This window comes from Molossus molossus, unplaced genomic scaffold (genome assembly GCF_014108415.1).
Source record: "Molossus molossus isolate mMolMol1 unplaced genomic scaffold, mMolMol1.p scaffold_m16_p_16, whole genome shotgun sequence".
Taxonomy (NCBI): domain Eukaryota; kingdom Metazoa; phylum Chordata; class Mammalia; order Chiroptera; family Molossidae; genus Molossus; species Molossus molossus.
Window position 1 is genome coordinate 67,877,286 of NW_023425351.1, and position 23,615 is coordinate 67,900,900.

Genomic DNA, 23,615 nt, shown 5'->3' on the forward strand with positions numbered 1-23,615 from the left:
TTTGTTCTTTTTAGGTAACACCTGCCTCTTTCTAACAAACTAGAAGATGTACTGATGTGTTGTGTTTGGAGGTAACTCTATGTTTCTCTTGCATAATGGGAGCTCCTCTTAGGGCCGGTGTCTTTATCTGCCTTGCACATGGACACGCCTAAGTCTGAGTCTCACAAACACAGTAGGAGCTCGACAGATATTTGTCAAGTGAGAGCCCTTGGCCTAAAGCAAGCGCCCAGTTGTAATTTGTTTTCTGTCTGCTGCCTCTACTGTAGTGGAAAACTACATCTGGCGAGAACATAAATACGTTCCAGCGATGTAACATACAACGGATGATTCGTCAACACTGCTGTGCGCTAGATAGGAAGTTGTTAAAAGGGGAGGTCCAGGGAGTTCTCTCTTTTTAAATTTTTATTTATTTGTTCATTTATTTTTAGAGAGAGAAGAAAGGAGAGGGAGATAGAAACATCGATGAGAGAGAACATCGATTGGCTGCCTCAGGCATGGTCCCTACTGGGGATCGGGCCCACAATCTGGGCATGTGGCCTGACCGGGAATCAAACCAGTGACCTCTTGGTACATGGGTCGATGCTCAGCCACTGAGCCACACCGGCTGGGCGGAGTTCTCTTTTTATTGTACTTATGTGAGATGATGGATTTTAACTAAACCTATTGTGATAATCATTTCACAATCTATGTAAGTCAAAGCATCATGCTGTGTACCTTATGCATATCCAGCGATGTAAGGCAGTTACTTCTCAATAAACCAGGAGAGAAAAGTGAAAAGTTACAGAATGTTTGTTAGGAACCCAAAAGGAAATGACCACCAGCATCTCTGCTCCTCGTTCTTGCTGGGACAGGTACCCTGTTCCGTCTGGGAGAGTGTCCGTGCCCCTGGGGGACACTTTCCACCTGGAGAGATGGCCGTTGTTCTTGGAGTGGGTTCCCCTCTCTTTTGGGGGTGAATGCCAGGTTTCCCCCTCCTCATGCAGATGCCACTTCCCACCGTGTCTCGTGAACAGAGGCAGGAGCTCCTCACCAGGAGAACGCTGATCCTCTTCTAAGCAGATAAAGTTGGAGTATGTTTCCACAGAATGTTAAGACCTCTGGTTTTCCCAGTGCAGAACTAGCGTGCGTGCAACAACCAGGGGAGGTGTCGGCCCCTTGGTCCCTGGAGCCCAGACAAGGTGTGTCTTCCTGGACTCACAGATGCTGCAGCAGCCCCTCCACCCCTCCTTTTTGCCTCCCACGGGCTGTTTGGTGACTCTGTCTTATGTCCCCAAAGGGCAGCAGGGAGCAGAGGCTGGAGCAGGAAGTTCAGGTTCAGCCAAAGAGGACAGGAGGAGCACCAACCTTCGGTGTGTCCTGCGAGTGTCCCAGCACACACTGCATTTCAGACCTCGTCTCATTCCACGTCACCAGCCCATCTTTTAGCTGGGCTGTGATTGATTGACGTCCCACTATGAGCAGGCCCCGTCCAATGGCTTCCACATCTATTTTCCCAATGAGCCCTCACAGCAAAGCCTTGAAGTATGGATCTTCACTTTACAAATAAGGAAATGAATGTTTTTCGAGATTAAGGTCAAGAAGTGGCAGAGCTGATTTTGGACGTCTTGCTTTTATTATCTCCAGCTCCAAAACCCCGCCTCGTTTTCCAGAGGACAGAGATGCAGTTAAAGAATGCGGGTGACTCCGTGAACTCCTTGCAGACCGCTGGGCGACCCAAATATATCTTCTGCAAATGGATAGTTTCCTCTTTGCCTAGAAAATGTAGCCATAGGTCATCCTTTACAAAAATTGTTTTTTGATTTTTTTTTTATTGTAAAGTGGCTCTTACTGTGAAACCTATTTGAAATCATTCGGACAGCACACAGAAGCTGCAAAAGGCCCTAAAAATGATTGGAATCCCATTACTCCTAATGGCCAGTGGTTATCCCGTGGGCGTTCATCCTCCAGGCCCCTATTTTTGCTATATAAATGCATACACACGGCTACGGTGCTGCAGCGCACACTCTTGGACTAACCTGCTCATTTCACTTACCAGTTGCTCACAGTGGTTTCCTGTATCACTGTTTCTCCCTTCATCATCAGTTTAATAGCAACCTGATAGTCCACCGTGCTGACCTGCTCTGAATTCTTCACTGGTCTTGCATTTTGAAATATTTCTTTCCCATTGTTCTTTGCCTGGCACTTCGAAGGCTGAAAGAATTAAGGATTAAGGTACCGAATTTCTTACACTTCTGAACTTTAAAAGCAGAAAACAGGATCTGACATATCCTTAATTACTTCTTTAGAAATGGGATTTTGGGGTCAAAAGACAGTTTGGAGGGGTTTCATGCACATTACTGTCATACTACCTTCCAAAAAGATGTACCTTCCTTTCTCATCAATATTCTATACAAGTGGCTGCCCTGCCTTTCTCTACTGCTGTGATGATTTCCTTTAAAAACAAGTCAAAACAAAACAAACCAATAAGAAAGCAACCTCGGACAGACAACAGTATAGTCATTACCAGAGGGACCTGGGGGTGGGGAGGCAGGAGAGGGTAAAAGGGGGATACTTGACTTAGGATGGTGAACACACAAGTCAATGTACAAATGATGCATTATAGAACTGGACACCTCAAACCTATGATTTTATTAACCAGTGTCACCCTCAGTGATGTCAATAAAAAAACAAACCCAGAATATTCACCATCGTAAAGAGGAAGTTATTCCTAATTAAGTTAAAGGCATGTTGATATTGAGTAGCGTGGGGCTTAGGGGAAACTCTGACTTCTCCCATCACTTCACTTGATCTCCATGGAACTTGGAAAAGAATGCCACATCTTCTATTTTTTTTTTTTTTATCCTCACCCGAGGACATTTTGCCATTTTTTTAAAATTCAGATAGAGTGGGAGGGAGAGAGAGGAAGAGAGAGAGAGAGAGAAACATCGATGTGAAAGGGACACATCAAGTGGCTGCCACCCGCACGACCAACCAGGGCCGGGGACAAACTGCAACCGAGGTACATGCCCTTAGCGGGAACCGAACCCAGGTCTCTCTGTACCGCAGGCCAACGCTCCAACCGCTGAGCCAAACCGGCCAGGGCCACATCTTCTATTTTTATTCTATGGTCAAAACTTCTCATCAAGACTCATCCCCTCTTCACATCCTGAGTGAGGTTTGATCTCCATCCTCAATTAGGTGACACCATGCTGTCTAGCTGAAAACTTTTTGGGGGGGCCTCAGTATGGGCTTCCAGACCCATTTGGACAGTACAATAACTGTTAGATCAGTTTAAAAGAAGAGGTAAAATAATCTCTAAATATATGAACTATGCCAGCAAATTCTCAGAACCAGCTCTAGTGTGTCTATTTTTAAAAATCAGTTTCTGCACCTAGCACTTTGATGTTATTTTCTAAATTCCTTTTGCTATTGTCAGAATCAATGTGGAGCAAAGACACCCGTTGGCTGAGCTCCAGGTTGCTTCCAGGAGTGCCTGCCTGGTACTCAGCACAGCAGGGCAGGGAGCGTGCTCTTAGGATCTGAGGGGTGCAAGGGAACCCGAATGTCACCTGGTCCATCTTTCTTCCAGCTTTGCACCCGAGAACAAAGTCTATGCCTTCCGCGCCCTCTGACAAGCAGTTCAGCAATAATGGTTGTATTTATGCAGCTGCAAACGCCCTCTATGCACATTTCACGTGTTCTCACATAATGACCTGAAGGGGTAGACCAGTTATCATTCTCATTTTGCAAATAAGGGAAAGGAGACACAGAGAGATTCATTATCTAGACTATGTCCGAACAGCTACCAAGTGGCAGAGCCCAGATGCAAACTCAAGGAGCTGCATTCCAGAGCCCACAGCCCAACCACTTCGCTCTTGCCCTCGTGGTGGGAAGTAGCTGTGCCTTGATCCAGGCAGGCAGACTCAACTTGAATCCCAGCTCTGTATTCCTTCATCTGCTCCCCGTGCTGCGTGTGCTCTAGAGGATACTGGCTGGAATCACTTCATTCCAGGAGTGATTCCCCCACACCCAAACTACTTTGGGAACGTTTCTCAACCTCTCTGGAGCCTCATTTTTCTTATCTGCATAATGGAAACCATAATAGTCACAGCGTGACTTAGCTGTGAATTTGCAGTGAGAACCTAGAAAAATGCCTGAAAGAGAGATGGCTAGCAAGTTTTAGACTTCTACTCCTGCCCCTGCCCTGCCCCCCTGCCGTCGTCGTTGTCGTCTTCTTCTTCTTCTTCTTATTCTCCTTCTTCTTCTCCTCCTCATCCTCCTCCTCCTCCTCCTCCTCCTCCTCCTCCTCCTCCTCCTCCTCCTCCTTCTTTTGTTATAAGAGACAAAACCTCAAAAATCCTGGGGCTCAACTCCATCTCTTTGCTAAACATGCTTAACTCTATTATCTTTCATAATAACAAATGCCTAACATTGCATCCATTTTACATAAATCATTCTGGTCTGTTACCACATATAGTTCTCACTGCAATTCTCTGAGAGGGACAGTGATGTTTATTGTCATCTCCATTCTGTGGAGGAGGACACGGAGGCTCAGGAAGACCAGGGGACGCGTCCGAGGATATAGCAACTCAACATGATTAAATCCATGTCTTGAACACAGGAGATCTGACCCCAGCAGAACTCTTTCCACCACAGCGTTCTTCCTTCCACTTCTCACGTAACCTATTTTCCACACTTTCTCTGACTACTCGGACTTCTTTCTTTGGGTCACAGTTTTGGTCAACGACTTCTTGGAGGTAGCTAGCACTGAGCACAGCATTTCGGAGGGGCCCTGCTCAGCAGCACACATCTTAGTCCATTCATTTTGTGGCTCCTGGGAAGATGGGTTTAAGTCTGAGCTCCATCCCTGATGTGGTGTGTGACATTGGTCACATTGCTCTATTTCTCTAGTCTTTGGTTTCTCCACTTGAAAGAGAGAGGATTGTACAATACCTTCTACATGATTGGCTTCCAATAAATCTTTCTTTCTTTCTTGAATGAATGAATGCATGAATAAATAGATGGTTTGTTAATTCCTTATACCTCTGAACTTGACAATCAGACATTCAATAATTAGGAGAGTTCTATCAACATGATTACTTAATTTCTCTATTAACAGTCTAAATTAAGCCAATTCTGTTTGGCAGTGAAATATTCTTTCTCCTTGGCTTTGTGTTTTCTTGCAGAAATTGCTCCATTACAGGGGTATCCTGGCCTCTCTTTCCATCTCCATCCTCAGGGGGAAAAGAGCAACTTAATTGAATGGTGGATTGCTCAGTCCATCCTGACTCTTCTTTGGGCATATTTCTGCCTGTAAAGAGAAAGCATCTGGTCCACTCTCTCTCTATTCTGTACCAATTTGAGCGGGGCAGGCTTCATATGTCCAAGGAGAGGAACAGTGATTTGGAGGTAAGTTCAGTTCAGAGAGGAGTAGCAAGCCCATTGGCTATGCACAGAAACCATGTCGATAAATATACCTTTTATCAGTAATGAAGCTGACATTTTGATCTCGGTCTCGCCAATCCTGAGTCCCTGTCTCATTTGCTCTGTAACAGAAATGAATGAGGCATTACTTATTGACTACAAAAATCCTGTCACTTGCTGAAAACAGATCATTTTAAACCACAGATAAGAAACGATATTTGGGGGCAAAATGAAAGGTTGTTGAGAGAGAGGATTTGTTGGCCAGGGACACGATTTGGGATGAAGCCCTGGATATTGGTGTCCACGAGGGATTTTGACTAGTTTGCATTGACTTGCGTACCATGGGGCTGGTTTTGGTTTTATGGTTGTGCAGTTGACCTGTGGGCTTTTTCTAGCAACAAGTGGCAGTTATTATATAATTAAAGATAAACTTGAGCCCTGACTAGTTTGGATCAGTGGTTAGAGTGTCGGACCACAGACCGGAGAGTCCCAGGTTTGGTTCCCATTAAGGGCATATAACTCGATTGCAGTTTGTCCCCGCCCCGGTTGGGGTCATGTGGGTGGCAACCACTTGTTGTGTCTCTCTCACATCAGTGTTTCTCTCTCTTGCCCCCTCTCTCCCTCCCGCTCTTTCTGAAGATAAATGCAAAAAAAAGGTCCTCTGGTGAGGATAAGAAAAAAAAAGGATAAACTTGAGAATATGCTAGCCATTTAGATCTTCATTTTGGTCTGCTGTAACTTGACCTTGACTACATAGGTCAGACTTGTACTTGCATTTCAGGAGAGCCTGAAGCAGATCTTAGAATCCTTTGGTCTTGATAAATGCACATAGTTTATGACCTCTTTAAACTGCAAAGGCAGCTCCTCTTGGACTGCAGAGCCTTTATGCATAAAACTCTCACTCTAAAATGTTGTTGCCAGGTCTAGGTAGGCAGACTAAACTTCCCTGAAATTCTTCTTGCTACACTAAGGAGCAGAGAAGGGACCTGGAGCTCCTGACCTCTCATACACATGGGCTTGTCTATGGGTTCTTGAGAGCAACTCTGTACTATGTGATATTAAACTGGCCGGAGGTATGTTCATTTGGAGGCTCTGCCTATGCCTTTAGTTTCCCAAGACAAAAACTATTTCTTAACCCACAGAAATGGTGGTAGATTTTATTAGGAAACAGGCAAAAAAATAAAATAAAATAAAAAGGAGATCCTTTTTGCAAAGAAGAATAGTTATTTTCTCTGAGAGAATTATTAAAAATCCAGAGGTTAAGAAGGCAATTCAAAAGATTGCCTGTGACTGGAATATTTAGCATCTAGGAATCATTTTATTTAGAAATTCAAGGAGGAAATAGGATACCCCAACTTGTATGGGTGATCTCACTATCTCAACAAGAGTCATGGAAACAGTGAAAATCAAGTTCGAGAAAATGGTGTTAAAGCAGGAAAATATCTCTTTCGGAAAAATGTTGACATTTTAGAGAAATAGTCAGGCAGATGTGGAAGAAACATGAGATTTTTCTTCTTCTCTTTTATTGAATTTATTGGGGTGACATTGGTTAATAAGATTGAAAAATGAGATATTAAGGGCCATGAGAAGCAGTGTAAAGGTAAGAGTAGCAACACCAGGTGTAATAGCTCTGAAGGAGGCCATTAGGAAAGAAGGCATTTTGGTTGTTATTAGATAGAAAAATGTGCCAGGTCGAGGTGGAACCGTGACAGGAAAGAGGCAAGGGACAGACAGCTGGCTGGAATGAATGTGCCCAGACGCTGAGAATCACTGACAGGTGACTGAACCCACATCAGGAAATAGCCCCTGGAAACTGAGAGAGAGACATGTAAGTGACTCAGAAAATTTTGACAAATGAGAGATCAATAGAATATAGACAAAAGAACTGGATCAACGGGGACACGGATGTTAGAGGTGGGCTTCCGCTATTGCCTGAGTGATTAGAAAACAAGGTTGGTGTATTTCCAGATGTAGGGTTCTAAGGCCATCATCCAGAGACAACTTCCCGTACATAAGTGACTGGATTTATCACATGATAATACTGACAACGATGAACTAACGTCCACAGAAGGGTAACATTAATAATATCTTCAGAATCCTTTTTGTTGTGTAATGCTACAGAATCGGCATGGTGGCATAATCCAGAGTTCCAAGGATTAGGGTAGATATATTGGGACTAGTTTTGGATTCGCCTCGCCAAAACACATATTAAAGGAAATCTAGGCTGAATACTGGTAGGTTAAGTCCAGCCTGGGCTTGGCGTAGTCCGATGAGAGACTGTCTCCTCAGTATGGGGATTTAACTCAGAAACTGATAACGGACAAGATTCATTGGCATTCTAGAGGCTTTTGGCAGACCCTGAAATTATTAATTTCATATCTCTCATCACAGGAAACCATATGAGATAATATTGAGAAGGTGGTGCTGGAGGAATACATATTTTGGCCGGAAAGCAAAGAGAAAAATTTCAAAGGAAAGAAGGAAGGAATTCAATTCCAGCAAATAGAACTTTTCCATTTGTTAGAGAGGAACGGGGCCAAGTACAAAGCAGAGAGTTAGCAACTGAACTGAGCATTTTTGTGAGGCTTAGCAGAACAACAGAGAGAGAAGAAACATCGAAGGCACAGTTCACTACTGCAGAAGAGGAGGTAGCAGAAAACAGTGCAACTCCAGACCAGGGTGGTTTACCGTGAGCAATGGGTGTTCTGAGGGCTTATGGAAGAGGGAGCGGGCCTTTCTAGGTTCCCAGAACAAACATTCCTGAAGCATCAGGAGCAGTCTCGGTTCTGGAATACACTGGGGGTGGCCATTTCACAGAAACAGATATTTGGATAAGGAGAAATCCGGGAGGCACATTTTGAAGACCTAAGCAAGACACAGTAACCACCATCTCCGAAATGAAAACACAGGCTCACAAAGATCATGTGAATTGTGTAGGCTGTGATGCTGATGTTGTCTGGGGTGCAAAAATCATTGCGTTCAACATGAATGATGGAGAGAATTAGGAGGTTCTGAATGAAGGGAGCTTCCACCAGTGGGTATTTCTATACTTGAAGTGGAAGACGGGAGTTTCATAAATGCAGCCCTTTAAACAATGAAATAATATGATTTGGTGGGGTTTTTTCCTCCCCCTAGATATGGAAAGTGTGCCATTAGTACTTAATGGAAGATTTCCCCTAAATGAATTTTAGCGAAACAGACTTAGACAGACTGCACAGTATGCTCATGAACCAGATGCCCGTGATTTTCAGTCTTGCTATCCCTGCGTCAATTATTGGATTTTACCTGAATTAAGTGACCCAGGGACTGAAGATTTGTGCATTTAAATTTTCTAGGTGTGTTGTAGGTGCCAACATAACATGTTTATCCTTATTAATTCTGTGGATTTTTTAGAAAGGGGAGTTCACGAGATATTTTGAATTAGACCTATACACCAGAAGTACGCTCTTCACAGTCAGCAAGTCCAGGTTGTTGCTCCCAAGGGGTCGCCTACCTTCCCAGGCATCAGGACCCTCCTGGGTGAGGTTACGAAGAACACAAAACTGGAAGTCATTTCAATTTACTTAGGTTTTACTTAATTGAGATTTTGAACTTTACCTTAAAATGCTTACTGCGTTGTTTTAGAAGTTAATTTCTTTGGACTTTAACATGCAAGGGTACTTGATCTTTGAACTTTGGCCTCTTCCTGAGACGATGGTGGGAGAAATCTCTAGGTTTGCAACATTGTAGAACTGGAGAATCATTAGGTTGCCATCTGATCTCATCCCAGAACCTTTGGTGAGCTTTTTTAGACAACGTGACTGGATATACTCTGATAGAATAGGGGATACATTTTTCAGTTTTAGGTACAACAGGGCCGTGGAGTTAATTCAACTAATTTTTGTCTGACCCATACTAGAAGCAAAAAATATAGAGCTAATCAGTAGGATACCCTCAGATATACTGGTTATTATAGAAGGAGTGGTTTCATGAAGCAGGAAGCAAGAATGACTTGGTAGATTGCTGATCTTCTCTTACAATGGGTTGACTATGCCCTTGGTTGATGATTAAAAGCTCCATGAATTGAGATTATTTTTAAAATCTTGAAATGCGAGAGAAGGGAACTCCTCTCTTGTTTTCTACGAAAGGGTCCCCATTAGAAAAATATTTTCTGGCCTCTTGCCCCACCTCTTGCGAGTCCCCTTCTTTACCCCAACCCGAAGAGGATTGGCCTGTTTGATTGACGAGTTTGGGTAGAGGCACTCGGCATGAATGGCTTATCTTACTCTGGTTTTCCTCTTGGCATCTGCCTACCTTTAAGGGGCAGCAGTCTGACCTCTTTTACTAAGTGGTCACCTTGAGGAAGTCGATGCCACTCCTGCGACAGAAGTCTGTGGTTTTAGGAGCTGCCTTCTTTTCAGAGGATTGTCATGGAAGCCCACTGGGCTACGCATCCTCAGACGCAGATTGAGTCACGGTGCGTGGATGACCTTCAGGCCTCACCTGGTTCTAAGTTGGCTTCAATGCACTGACTGAAGCCCAGTGGGGATAAAAATACTAAAGAAGCGGGGCTTCGGGGGCCAAATCTGGCTGTGCCACCGACATGCTGGGTGATGGTGGGAAGATCCCACCCGTGCCCTGGGCCCGAGTTGTCTCGGCTGTACAGTGACGGGCAGGACAAGATGGTCTCCAAGGTTTCTTCTAGCTTAGATGGACTATGGTGTTTCACGGAGAACACTGAGGGGTGGGGTCAGATTTGTAGGCTGACCTGCATCTTGATCAGTTGCCTTTGAAAGTCACTGCCATCGTTGTTATCGTGTACTTTTGCTGGATTTTGAAATTGGGTGCCATATATGGGACTAACTAATGACTGCTATTAGGGTCAGCCTAGCTGTAGCGGGTGACGATAAAAATAGAACAGAGCCTTTTCAGAGCCTTTTTTGGTTTAGATGCTTCTGATAATAAGATTCTGATAATGCAGACTTTTTTTTTTTTTTAGAACACTGCCAAAACCTCCAAGGGAGTTTTGTTTGCATTTGGCTGGATTTAAAAAGTATGTTGACAAGTTTAAATTTTCTCTTTCCCTTAAGAATTATTTTAGAGCTGATACTCCTGCCTCCAACCCTCGAGATTTTGTGTTTTTCTCTCTGGTTTTCTCTTTCGGCGACGCTCTGTCTCTTAGAGTCATTCTTTGTCTCTCACTTGAATCCCATTCATATTTCCAAACCCCATAGCACCTGGCACCTTGGCCATCAGCTTTGTAATTTAGCGGGAAGTGAGGTGAGGGACGCGGAAGAGAATTCAGTGCTAAGTGAATCTGGGGCCTCTGTATGCAATTTTGAAATATTGTGCAAATTTGGAAGGTAGGAAATAAAAGCAAGGATTTTTATTTCTCTTTTTTGCACCTAATTTTTCTATGGAATGCACTTCCTCACGGTCACCTACTCAGTGATATGAGAAGAAACATGAATGGATCTCATTGAGAGTGTGAATGGTCTGTGGGGAACTAGGGCCTCAACTTCTTCTATATTCGGCCAGTGGCTGTCAAATTTCAGGGTTCATCATAATCACCCCTTGAAGGACTTGATATAACACTGATTTCTGACCCCCTTACAGTTTCTGATTTCCCAGGTCCGGGGTGAAGTCTAAGACTTTGCACTTGTAGCAGGTTCTCAGTGGAGTGGTAGGGCCACATTTTAAGAACTATTGTTCTAGGTGGTCTCCTGTGAAACAGCATCCAGTCAGGGTCCGATGTAAGAAGACGATGAGAGGGTAAAGGGATGGACAAAGAAAGGGTAGGAAGGGTCATTTCCAGGGCTTCCTGCCCTTCTCTCTGGATCCAGGTACAGGGCAAGAGGAAGCATTGTGAATCTCTCTCTCCCACGTGAGGAGGGCGAAGCATCTTTCCTGGATCCCGGTTTAGGGTGTATTTTTGGACAAGCACAAGCATTCTGGGAGGTGAAGAGCTGCTTACGCCCCTGGGACCTCTGTTGCTGAGGTTAGCATAGAGAACAGCTTGAGGGCCATGCAGACCCTTGTTTGAACTGCAGTCCTTGTGATGACCTTGGATGTGTCTCCCGATTTCCTTGCTACGTGTATGCAACGAGGGTGAAAAGAGGTGGGGTGATGGTCGTCCTAGCCGTTCCATAAAATGCCGGTGGAGTTTCATTTCGGGGAGATGACAATGTTTTGGAACTAGACAGAGGTGACAGTTGCACAGTATTGTGACTATACTGTCACAGAACTGTACACTTTGAACAAGTGTATCCATTACGAGTGCCCACCTCACAGAAAACCTGATACTGTTTGTGCATCTGTTGCCCCCCCCCGCCCCCCACCCCCCACCCCCCACCCCCCCCGCCCCCCCCACCCCCCACCCCCACCCCCACCCCTGCCCAGTCTTGTTCAACCACATCCTTAGTGCTCACTTGGTGCTTCTGAACTTGAAGCATAAACATACTCCCACCACCATGGAGAATAACATTGTATCCATTCTTATTCCTGGTTGCTTGCGCTAGGGCCTGTGATAGAACGTACAGTTAAGACTTAAATCATGATAAAAATATGCCCAAGACGGCACACGACTTTCCACTACTTATGTTTTTGGGATTTAGCTCCAGAGGGAGGGAGAGAAAAGAGCTGAGTGATTATTGAGCAGATATTATGTCCTGGATTTTTTTTTTTAACTTATCTTTATGGTTGAAGTATTACAGATGTTCCTCCTTTTGACCCCCTCCTCCCCGCTCTTGCCCCCCTCCTGCCTTCCCCACACTGTTGTCTGTGTCCATTGGTTATGCATATATGCATATAAGTCCTTTGGTTTATTTCTTCCCCTCCCCCTTCCCCCCTTCCCCTTGAGGTTTGTCAGTCTAGCAACCAATTTGTACCTCTTAATCCCTTCACCTTTTTCACCCATTCCCCCAAACCCCCTCCCATCTGGCAACCAACACAATGTTCTCTGTATCTATGAGAATGTTTCTGATCTGCCTGGCCATTTTGTTTGTAGATTCCGTTGCCGATAGATATGTATTCATTGCCATTTTGTTTGTTCATATTTTTTATCTTCTTTTTCTTCAAGAAGACCCTTCAGCATTTCATATAATAATGGCTTGGTGGTGATAAACTCCTTTAGCTTTTTTTTTTTTGTCTGGGAAGCTCTTCATATGCCCATCGATTTGTCTGGGATGTTTTTACAGATGCCATTTCATGTCATCCCCCCAGCAACCCTGAGTGATAGATAATCGAACCCCCCTTTTGGGGTGAAGTCAGCGAGGGTTCAGAGAGATGAAGAAGTCCACTGAGGGCTCCGAAGCCAACCCATTGCGATGCAGGGGAGACCCACACCTCCCAGCACGATGTTATGTTCTCTGGGCGTGGGCTGGTACGATCTGGGGTACGAGGCTGGACGATGAGGGACTTCACAAGGGCACAGGTTTTGGAGAGGAGACGTGCTCTCAGCGGTCATCCTGAGCAGCAGGAGGAAAGCACGAGAGGAGGAGAGAGCGAGGGCTCTGGTGACGGAAAGCAGGGCAGTCTCTGGGAAGTGGGGACCTTTCCAGGGCAGAGCGAAGGGGACACACAGAAACCAGGTCCCAGAGGCACTCGAATGGCCCTAGTGTGACAATACCCCATGCCAGTCTCTCCTGGGCTCCTGCGCTGTCTTTAGTAACCAATTCTGATTTCTGGAGCCGGCTCACCAGGCCAGCCACCATCCGGCACCTGACCAGCCCCCACAGTCTCTCTGCACCTCACTCTTCTTACCCCAGCTCTCCAGAGTGGACCAGCTTCCCTTCTGCTCTGGGGAGGTGCCAGGCTCTGTGCATATTCTGTCCCCTCTCTTTGGGGCCTTCTGCTCTGCTTTCCCTCCCTCCCCTCTCTCCACTACACTCTTGTCCTGTCTTTTTGGCCTATCGATAACCTTTGAAGTCCCATCGGGTCCCCGCCAAAACGTGCCTTCTTCAGAGCCTCTCCCGGCCCTCCCGTCTGGACTGCTCCCACCATCCCCGGGACAGCACACCTGCCGTCACCTGTCTCAGGTCTGTTCACCTCTCGAGTCTGCGAGGCCCCCGCAGGCTGCAGCTCACTGTGCCTTCGCTGTCCCCCACTCTATCCCAAGCTCCAACAGAGGACTCAGGATAAAGCAGATGATGAATAGTTTATTCACTTTAAAATTTACTGAACAGGTGAATAAAGGAAGGTGTTGGTTGAAGACACAGATCTCACTCCTTATATTTCCTTCCATATGAAGGGATTTTTGTTTTTTTATCATAGTGACATTCCAGCCCCGTCCTTCCCCTTCTACACTCCTCCGTGGGAAGAAGAGTGGCGGGTTAGTGTGGGGTAGGGAGGACACGCATACGCAGCTCAGCCGCCACCCCGGGCGTACCTGCCCCCAGCACACGGGACCGTCTGCTCCTCCCCCTCTGCCTGTCCCCGGGGCAGGCCGTGTCAGAAGACCCGTGGCCGGTGTTTAGAACGAGGAAGGCCTAGCAAAGGCCTGCCGTCCACCTTGGCCGCTTCCTCCAGCTACTCGTTATCACCGAGCAGCTCTCCGGTCCTCTCTCTGCCTCACTCCTTGTCTAATGTTTTAACAGCTTCGGCACACGAGCGGAGGGACCGGTTCATTTCTTAGGCCCTTCCAGTCCCAACAGGAGGCATGAGGTATTTATTTCTTACAGGGAGCATGGATTTTTTTAACAGTTAGAAGCAGTGCCATCGTTCACGGAGAACCTTTGAAAAATACTGCGCAGGAAACGAATCTGGTTGGACCCAGCAATCTGGCAGACATTTGTCAGCTCCTGCCCAGGACTAAGGGCCGCACTTGACACTGTGGAGAAGACGGAGATGAACAAGAGCTGCCCCAGGCCTCTGAGAGCTCACAGTCTATCAGTGAGGGCAGGCGCGTACAGAAATAACATTCAAAAGCAGACTCTGATAAGAGCCATCGTAGGGGAAGAAACAATAGACTGTGGAGTTTGGGGGAGGGAGAACCTAATTTAAAGTAAGGGTATTGGAGGCTTGTCGGGGAAAGAGGACTTTGACCTGGGCTGTTGGAATGTGTCTAATGTGGGTGGGATTAACCCGGGGGCAAGAGTGGGGATCAGAGGGACCTGGGACCCTAATCCCCGGCACTGAACCAGAACAGACCATGGAATATGGTCGTCAGGAGTTACATCCACATTAAAGGTGCGGGAGTGAGAAATGCCCACGAAAGGAGCTCTTAGCAATTGAAAGGTCACCGGGTTGCATGGGGTGAATTGACCGGCAAATTGCATTACCTGGTTGAAGAGCTGATTGCCTTTTCAAGCTCTGTGAGGCTGTTTCTTTGGTAACGCTGTCTCACTCTCCTGTCTCTCCGCCTGGACCAGGACAGAGTATTTTACTGGTGGCCCCAGACGTCTGGTCCATGAGTAGATTTTCCTCTGAATAATTTATCTCAGTAGGAGGTAGTTCCTCAGAGAAGTAATTTCTGTGTATGTGAGTGTGTCCTCCACACTATTGAGACGGGGAAGAGGTAACTCTCTGGTTCACCGTCACCCATGACCCCTGTCACATGTGCTAAGGTATGAGAGAGACCACGCAGGGGACCTAGAAAACGACCAGAATCACCCTCAACCCACGAGGTGCAGGTCCCCAGCAGGCCCCGTGTCCTGGACTGCTAGCTTATCGTACCTGTCCTGGTGGCCTTGGTTGAGTTTTACCAACTTAACACCTAATCTCTCTTACTTCTCACAGTAAATTTTCTGGTGGTCATTTCTTCTCTCTGGCCACAGGGGTTACTTCAGGGATAGCAACAGAGCCTAAGCCGCTTCACGGAGGAGCCATCCTAAACTTGGCAGGACTCCTGGGGAAGAGCCCCTCTCTTCTCTGGGGGTGCTACGCCGGGGGGCTGGGGGCTTAGGGCTTGCTCACACAAGGAGGAAACTGCCCCGAGAGTCAGAGTGGAAAGCAGAATTAAACTATGGAGGGAGAAAGATGTCAAAGGGCCGTGTGTGCACACCTATGTCCACCCCATGTGAAGCCACAATTATTTATGGATTTTTAAGCGACATGAGCTCATTCTTTCCTTGTATGGCTCAAGGTGGTCGAGTTAGGTCTCTATAGATTGTAACAGAAAGGGTAGCAATGAACTCAGCCAGAGGGCACCCCACATCCCAAACATCTCTTTACCTTCTGATACGCGCCTCTTCCTTCATTTCATAACCCACTTTCATCTTTAGATTTGATGCCATGATGCCCTTACTTGGCTACTTTCTTAACTTCCTCTCCATAGAAACAGTGACCCTGGGCACTGCTTCTTGCTCTAGGTCCTAGGAACCAAGGTGAAGGCCGAAAGTGGGGTTGGATTGGCCAGTGCGCTTCTGCGTGGAGTCAAGGAACCTAACGCTATTAACCAGCATCCAGGCTCTAAGAGGAGCCATACTTAACTGAACTTATGTAGGCACAGAACATACTACAAGCTTACAGAAGCATCAGACCCGAGGCCCCACGTAGCCCAGGCCCTGGGGCAAGAACCAGAGAGACAAGGGCAGGTCATCCAGGGTGATGAGTCTGAGGATGAAGCCGCAGGGCGGGGTCTGTTTAGGGGCGGAAACTAGAGTGACTCCGGAGAATGTTCTGGGAAGATTTCCCAAGATTAGCCTGGAATGGCACCTCAGAGTCCATTTGTGTAGGGCTTTGAAAACCACACTGAAGAGTTTGGAGTTTATAGTAAAAGAAATGAAACTTCATGCCTATAGTTCTGGAGGAAGTGTGGGGGACACGTGACAAGAAACCCATGAGAAGGCTCCCATTCTGCTGCCAGGCGACCAGCTCCCAGCCCGGATGACTGGCAGGGACATGGCCACAAACCCGCGGGGCAGGCTGGTTTGCAAAGTGATAGGAGGAGACTTGGAGTTTGGTTTTAAACACACTGCTGACTGGCAATTTTACGCAGACGTGATCTCATGTCACCAGCTATTTTTTCGTAATTGAGTATGAAAGTAAAACAATCTACATAAACTTCAGTATACTTTATTTAGACATAGTAAATGTAAATGAAACTTTGTACATATCTGCTGCATATTATATTGTATACATATTATATATTTTAGCAATTTTTTTTGGTGTGGTGTACTGTAGCAACCACCCACGGGTAATGGTACGCAACACGTTTTGCAGATACATCTGGTTTCGCTGCTCTTTCCTTTTGAAACACACACCTTACACGTTCTAGTTGGATTTCGTTTTATACCAGTGACTGTTTTTTCTAAAACGTGGTCTTTTAGTTTCCCCAAAAGCCTAGGAGGTGAATCAATGTAAGGAGCTCTTTTAGAAGGACCAGAAGTGTTAGGTTCTGAGCTGCAGTCATCTGAACCAGCAGACGTCCATGCCCTAGCTACGTCACGTAGAAATATATATATATATTTTTTTATCCTCACCCGGGGACATTTTTCCATTTTTTGTTCAGGTAGAGTGGGAGGGAGAGAGAGGAACAGAGAGAGAGAGAGAAACATCGACGTGAAAGGGACACATCGAGTGGCTGCCACCCGCACGACCAACCAGGGCCGGGGACAAACTGCAACCGAGGTACGTGCCCTTAGCGGGAACCGAACCCGGGTCTCTCAGGACCGCAGGCCGACGCTCTAACCGCTGAGCCAAACCGGCCAGGGCCGCGTAGAAATATTTTGTATCTTATTTTCTTTTGTCAATTGTAATTACAGTAAATTTTGAATGCATTGAATAAAACACCACCCTGAGTTTCAAAAATTGAAATAGCTAATGCAAGTGCAAACGCGAGTTACCTTGTGATCGGTCAGCGGTGTGTTCAAAGGTGTGGAGACTCACCTGCCAGATGAGAAACAGTGACTTGGAGATCCAGTGAGCGAGCGGAGCTGACGATTTGGAGCCAGGGGCCATTCCCTTGGAAAAACAAAGTGAGGCCACCAGTCTGACTGCTTTTCTTAAACAGAGAAGTGCCCAGAAGATCTGCCTCTTGATTCTTTCACTTGCGTTACGGAAGGAGACCTGTAATCCATCATCTAATGGACGGCACAGAAACGTCAGAAAAGACGCGGTGATTTAGGAGGACACAGAGAAGCCTGGAACAGGATCCAGTTGGCTGCGTGTAATGGTTCCCTTTCGGGACAATATCCAGACCCTTGTTCCAGCTCATTGTGACGGAAAGGCTGCTCTCTTCCAGAAGACCACACACGCTTGTGCTTTCCACCCCACTGGGGAAATACTAATCAAACACGGCAACTACCATCCCGAAAACATCCCTCACATTTGAATCCTTATCCGCAGAAAGCCTCGCCGCAGGGAACCGTGGCTGACGGATCGGATGGGGTCTGCGAGGGGCGCACAGGTCACCGACGGACGGCAGGGGACGGCAGGCAGCGAGGCTGGAGAAGGGCTGCCCAGGGTTGTCCATCACAAACCTCTCCCTCCGGTTTGTCCCCCTTCTCCATCCGCCATTAATCTCTGACAGTGTCTCCTCTCCGACGTCTCTCAGAGCGGTTCGTCAACCCGTATTTATTATGCACCCGCTGTTTGCCATGTTATACCGAGCCATCGAGAGAGAAGAAACGGTTTTCCCTCCAGGCCGCTCAGAGACAGACAGGAGAACAGACAAAACACAGCTCACTTGCTGGTGCCCACAGGAAGCCAGGGTGGGGTTAAAGGTAGGGCTGGAGACACCCTTTCAATCTCGTTGACAGAGAAGACTTCTCCCAGGAAGTGATATTTCATATGTGATGGGCAATATGACATAAAATACAAGTAGGAATGTTCCAGTCGAAGAGACGCGGGGGAAGGGCACTCCAGGTGGGGGTAACATTGAACAGTGTTACTTTGTTCAACTAATTCAGCCCAGGAAAACGTCTCCCACTCCTAGGCATGCTACCAGGCACCAGGGATGCGGAAATAAATGAAACCTGCACAAATAAGCCGGTGTTACTTTTAGAAAACGTGTTCTATGCCCCCAAGATAGTGGTCTTGCACATTTTTCTTTGTCTGTCTTGGATCCAGTTTCTATTGACACTTAAAAAAAAGGATTATTTTAAGTTCTGAGGTGGCAAAACTCAGCTTCTTGATAGTAGGAACAGACCATATCACAATGAGGTCACTGTTTTGTCGGGTCCTTTATTTGTATTTGTGAGAACTCAGTGTTTTCTTTCTAGGGAATTAATGACCCTCTCTCCCGGGCGGTGGGGCCAAGCTGGGGGGCGGTGGTACCTCCGGATGCCCAGAGCCGTTAGAAGTCCTGCTGCCCAGCTGCCTGGGGAGATGTGGTTCCGGCGCTGTCACATGTAATCGTGTCTTGGTCCCGATGAAGCGGCGTTTGAAATGACAACGTCTGCCCTCTGCCCCACGTGGCAGATGTAAAAATAGACCCATTGCTGCAGGGAGGGTGATGAATGTCACCTTTCGGTTTCTCAGTTCCCACTTCTCTTTCCCGAACTCCCTTCCCCCCACTCTTCAGGCCTTCACCAAGATCCTGGGCTGTCTGGTGCCTTGTGCCACCACTGTCGTGGGTCCGCTCGTTCACTTCCAGTAGCCAGGCAGAGTGAGTTTGGGAGAGGAGAAGCCACGAGGAAGTAAAAATTCACCCCGCCATGCTCGGGCTCCTCCAGGGGTCTTAGCCAACAGCTGGGCTGAACTTGGAGCTGATCGACTAGTGGTCGTGACCTAGGGTAGACCCACGTCCCAGGCGACTCCGCGGCCATCCAGGGGGAATGTAAGCACCTCTTGTCCTTCCAACGTCAGCCTCACAATATCTGCTCACCTTGATCTTCCTCCGGTTGGTTCCATTTGCCTCCCGGTCTTGGAGGCCTTATTTCTCTCAACCCAACCTCTAATCTGCTTCCAGGCCCTGTGGATTCTTTCTTCGTCATCTTTCACCTAGCCAACCCTGCTTTCTCGTTCCCACACCCTCTTCCCAGCTCGGCCATCTGTTACCTCCCACCAAGGTCAAGCTGCCCATCGGCCTCCAGACGCTGTGGCTCAGCCCGCACTTCCCATGGCCTCCCAGGGCTCCTGTTCACAGCGTTGCCTTTCCTGCTAAAATAGCCTGTGGCTGCTCATAAAGGCCTGATCGTCAGGAGGGAATTTGGAACTTTTCACCTCTTCCCCCCGACTGCTTTCCACGCACCCAGGCTTCGGATTCCACATGCCGTGGTGGCTTCTTCTGTGCCAGAGGACAGTTCTCTCTACCCAAAGCCATTCATTCACCCGGTTGCCTCCAACCTGCCTTTACTGTGCCCTGGGAACCAGCCCTAAGGCCCTGCCAGACCCCGTGCCCTCAGTATTGAGAAGGGCCTCCCCCCTCATCAGTCTGGCAGAATCTCCCCAGTTGCATGTGTCACATGTCATTGTCTTAAACCTTCTACCAGGACACTGATGCCACCGGCGTTTCTCTCGGTCCAGGTGCAGTTTCTAACACTTAAAAGGACAAACTAGCTTGAAACTGGGGATTCAACAGAGGTCTCAGTGACAACCACTTCAGCAGGCGAGAGGAAATCAGCTCCATCTTATTCGGCATCAGGACGTCTGCCAGGAGCAAACCACATCTCCAACCCACTTCCAACTCCCAGGGCCCTGGGTTCTGGTTTTCCCAGATGGTCATTCAGGGGGAATCGGAATAATAAAAAACAAGAATAGTCTTTAAGAGGAAAATATAGGGGGAAAGATCGTGTGAAAAGATGGAAACTAAGCAATCCCTGCTGAATTACTTATTGAGCGACAATTATGTGCAAGGTGCCTAATACATATTATCTAATGAAATCTTCATAATGACCCCACAGAGCACATAATTTTGTGTCCTTCTGGTGGACAAAGAAACTAAGGTACAAAACATAACCAAATGCATTCAGATTTATGAATAAAGAGGCTGAAACAAAAACTAGATTTATGTAATTCCCACATTAGTATTATTTTCAACGCCACCTCCCAGACCACCAGTGATAGCCCTGTTCCATCCTTCATTCAACAGATACACCAAACGTGTATTTATTGAGTACCCCTACCGTCAGCAGATCATGTGTGAGGGACCAGCCACTCCATGTGAAGAAGGCGTCCTGAAGGCGAACCTTCTCACAACGTAATAGTAGGACAAAGGGCTGGCCACGCCACTGGAAGACAGCAGGCAATTATTTTGACAAGGGAAACACAGAGCATGTCATCTATAAGTGAAGGTTTTTGGAAGAAATAGCATCAAAGCTGATACTGAAAGATGAGTACAAGCAAGGAAAACCAATGACGCGCAGTGAAGTTCCCAAGGAGAAAGACCAGCAGAGCGCAGACCGTGGGGTAAATGGAGCACGGGAGGTGACTGTCGTTGGAGGGCAGTGCTCAAGGAGGAAGTGGGGCAGCGGGGAGGCGTGGTGGAAACTGAGGCTGCGCTTTGTAAGCCCCGTCGAAGGTTTGTCCCTTCTCCTGAGGACCACGGAGAGGTTCTGAGGGCTTTGAAATCAGGTCATGTCACGATTAGAAACTTCACTCTGGGATGGAAAGGAATCCAGTTTGAAACGTGGGGACCAGTATGAAGGCTGGGCTAGTCACTCAAACAGATGCTGATATACTCTGGAGTAGGGTTGCCACAGGCACAAGTGGAAAGACTTGAGTTTTAGGAGGTTGACTTGGTGACAATCAATGACTGAATCAATGGCCTCAGGCATCACCTGACACAGAACCCAGTAAGATGCTGCCTTTCGCCTGTGGTGACGCTTCTGGGCCAGATCTCTAGATCTCTGTGTGCAACAATCACACACACACACACACACACACACACACACCATCTTCTGTGAGACTTTCAGAACTAACTCCAACCTGCCGCATCCTCCTGACCTACCTCAGCCCTTGCAGAAGTCCAGGCCTTGCCTCCCATCCATTACTCCCTGCTCTTGTTATTTGGTATCACATCTTACTTTGTTTTTAGTGCCAGTTAATGGTTCTGCTCCCCCCACCCCCCGACTTTTTGACTATAGCCAAGTGGTTCTGGGTTTGGAAGGACAGCCCTCCATGTTGAAAGCATCCGTTGTCTGCATTATTGAAGGATTGCTGGAATATATCAAATTTATGGCTCCTGGAGAGAATTTTGGGAATAACCATGATGATAATCCCTCACCAAGATTTGGGTTAAATAGTTCTAAAAGAGAAGTAGTATTTACGGAGGTCCTACTGGTATGACTTTATTTCATTCAGTCTTTGCAGATACGGGATTTTTACACCTGTTACTGACTGCGGAATACTCCTCTGTCTAGGAAAGTCATATAATCCTTTCTTAAGCTTTAGATACAGTGACTTTGATTACTGCCTTCTACACTGCAGCCCCTTCAGCAAGCAGGAGTTTTAACTGGAGTTGCCCACAGGCCTTGCACGGCAAGGATGTCTCCCAGATGAACTTGACTTTATTATGAAGAGTATGAGAAGAGTATAATGGTGTAAGTGCATGCAGGTGTGTATTCTTGTCACAGACAGGCACGTAGGCTGCACTTACCTTCTGGTGAGAAGTGTAAGTCCAGCTCACATAGTGCCTGTAGATGAAGTCTGACGAGCACGAAAGTGAAATTGTCCATTTAACAGGCTACAGAATGTGTCAAAATAAGAATATCTGCAGGGAGAATTAGCTTCTTTAAAAGCTGAGCTGGATGTTAATGAAGTCAGAGAATATCAACATTACTAGTTCTACCACATCCTGTGGAGAGAGAGGGGTTTTGATTTATATCTTTTTTTCCTGCATTTTTCAACCATACCTGTGCTTGTCTTAAGCCTCTCCCTTCAAATATTTGCATTCAGAAATTAAAAATCAATCCAATGAGAACACACATAGTTTTTAATTTTCTGAGATCCCTCAGGCAGTGTTTGGAGCTGCGAGTGAGGTGTGGCTAGGAAACAGCTTTTAATTTGTTTTCAGAGCTTGAATTCTACTTATCTACTTCTGAGACACAGCAAAACCATTTGGCGATGCCTTACTTTTCTCTCTCTCCCTGGCCCTGTTCCTCCTTTGGCAAAGGTGTAGAACTCTAGAAGTTCAAAACTCGAGGGGAACTCGGAGATGGTCTTGCATAGTGTTTATATTAGAGAAAAGGAAGCTGAGGTCCAGAGTGGGGAAGTGACCTACCCAAGGTCACATAACTACAAAGTGGCAGAGCCTGAAATGGTCCAGATTTCTTAGTTCCAGTTCAGGATTATTCCCACATCAGGAACAAGACTCTGCCTCTGCAGCTGCCCTGCTTGGTGTGAATCCATGTCCTCGTACCCTGACCCCTACCTCCCCCTGCTCCCAGGACCACAGGAAGCCTGAAACCAGCTCCAGCCACACGAGGACCCCGAGATCCCCGGCTTCATGATCACACCTGACCAAGTCTCTTGACCTCTTTCTGCCTTAAGTGCTTTCCACCACGAGACTGTGTAGTGTTTTCTTCCCTTCTTCTCTTTACAGAGACAACATGTTCCCAGAATGCCACGGAAGGAAGCCTTTGATAGTGTTAGAGTTTAGTTCACTCCTGGGTGCTCCTGACATGCTTGGTAATGAACATGCATAACTGATGACAAGGATGTACACATATAGTCTAAAGCCATGTGGACCTAGTCTCCCGCCTCTCACAGGTGCACACAGTTTCTACCCCTTAGATGCACCTGGAGGTGCACGCGCTTCCTGCCCCTTAGACGCACCTGGAGGTGCACGCGCTTCCTGCCCCTTAGACACACCTGGAGGTGCACGCCTTCCTGTCCCTTAGACACACCTGGAGGTGCACGCACTTCCTATCCCTTAGACACACCCAGAGGTGCGTGCACTTTTTGTCTCTTAGACACACTTGGAGGTGCACGCACTTCCTGCCCCTTAGACACACCTGGAGGTGCACACACTTCCTGCCCCTTAGACACACTTAGAGGGGCAGTGTACTCAGACTGAGAGCAGGATTATGAACGACTTCCAGCAGGGTGATGACTGAGCTGAAATTCGCAGTTGAGTGTGAAGCAGACAATCCAGACAATACAAGAGACAATTCGTATCTCACCATTTACTTACCTGATGGATGTTAACCAAGTGCTTTAACCCCTTGGAGTCTCAGTTCTGTCATCGGTAGAATAGAGCCAGTAACTGCAGCTCCAGGAGTGTGGAGGGCGGATTGAATGACGCAGTCTTTGCAGAGTTTCCAACACACCCAGGGAAATCATCCTCAGTAGCGGGATTCTGCCCCTTAGGAGAACTGAAATCAGGACAGCTGTGCGGTTGAGGAATCAGTGTT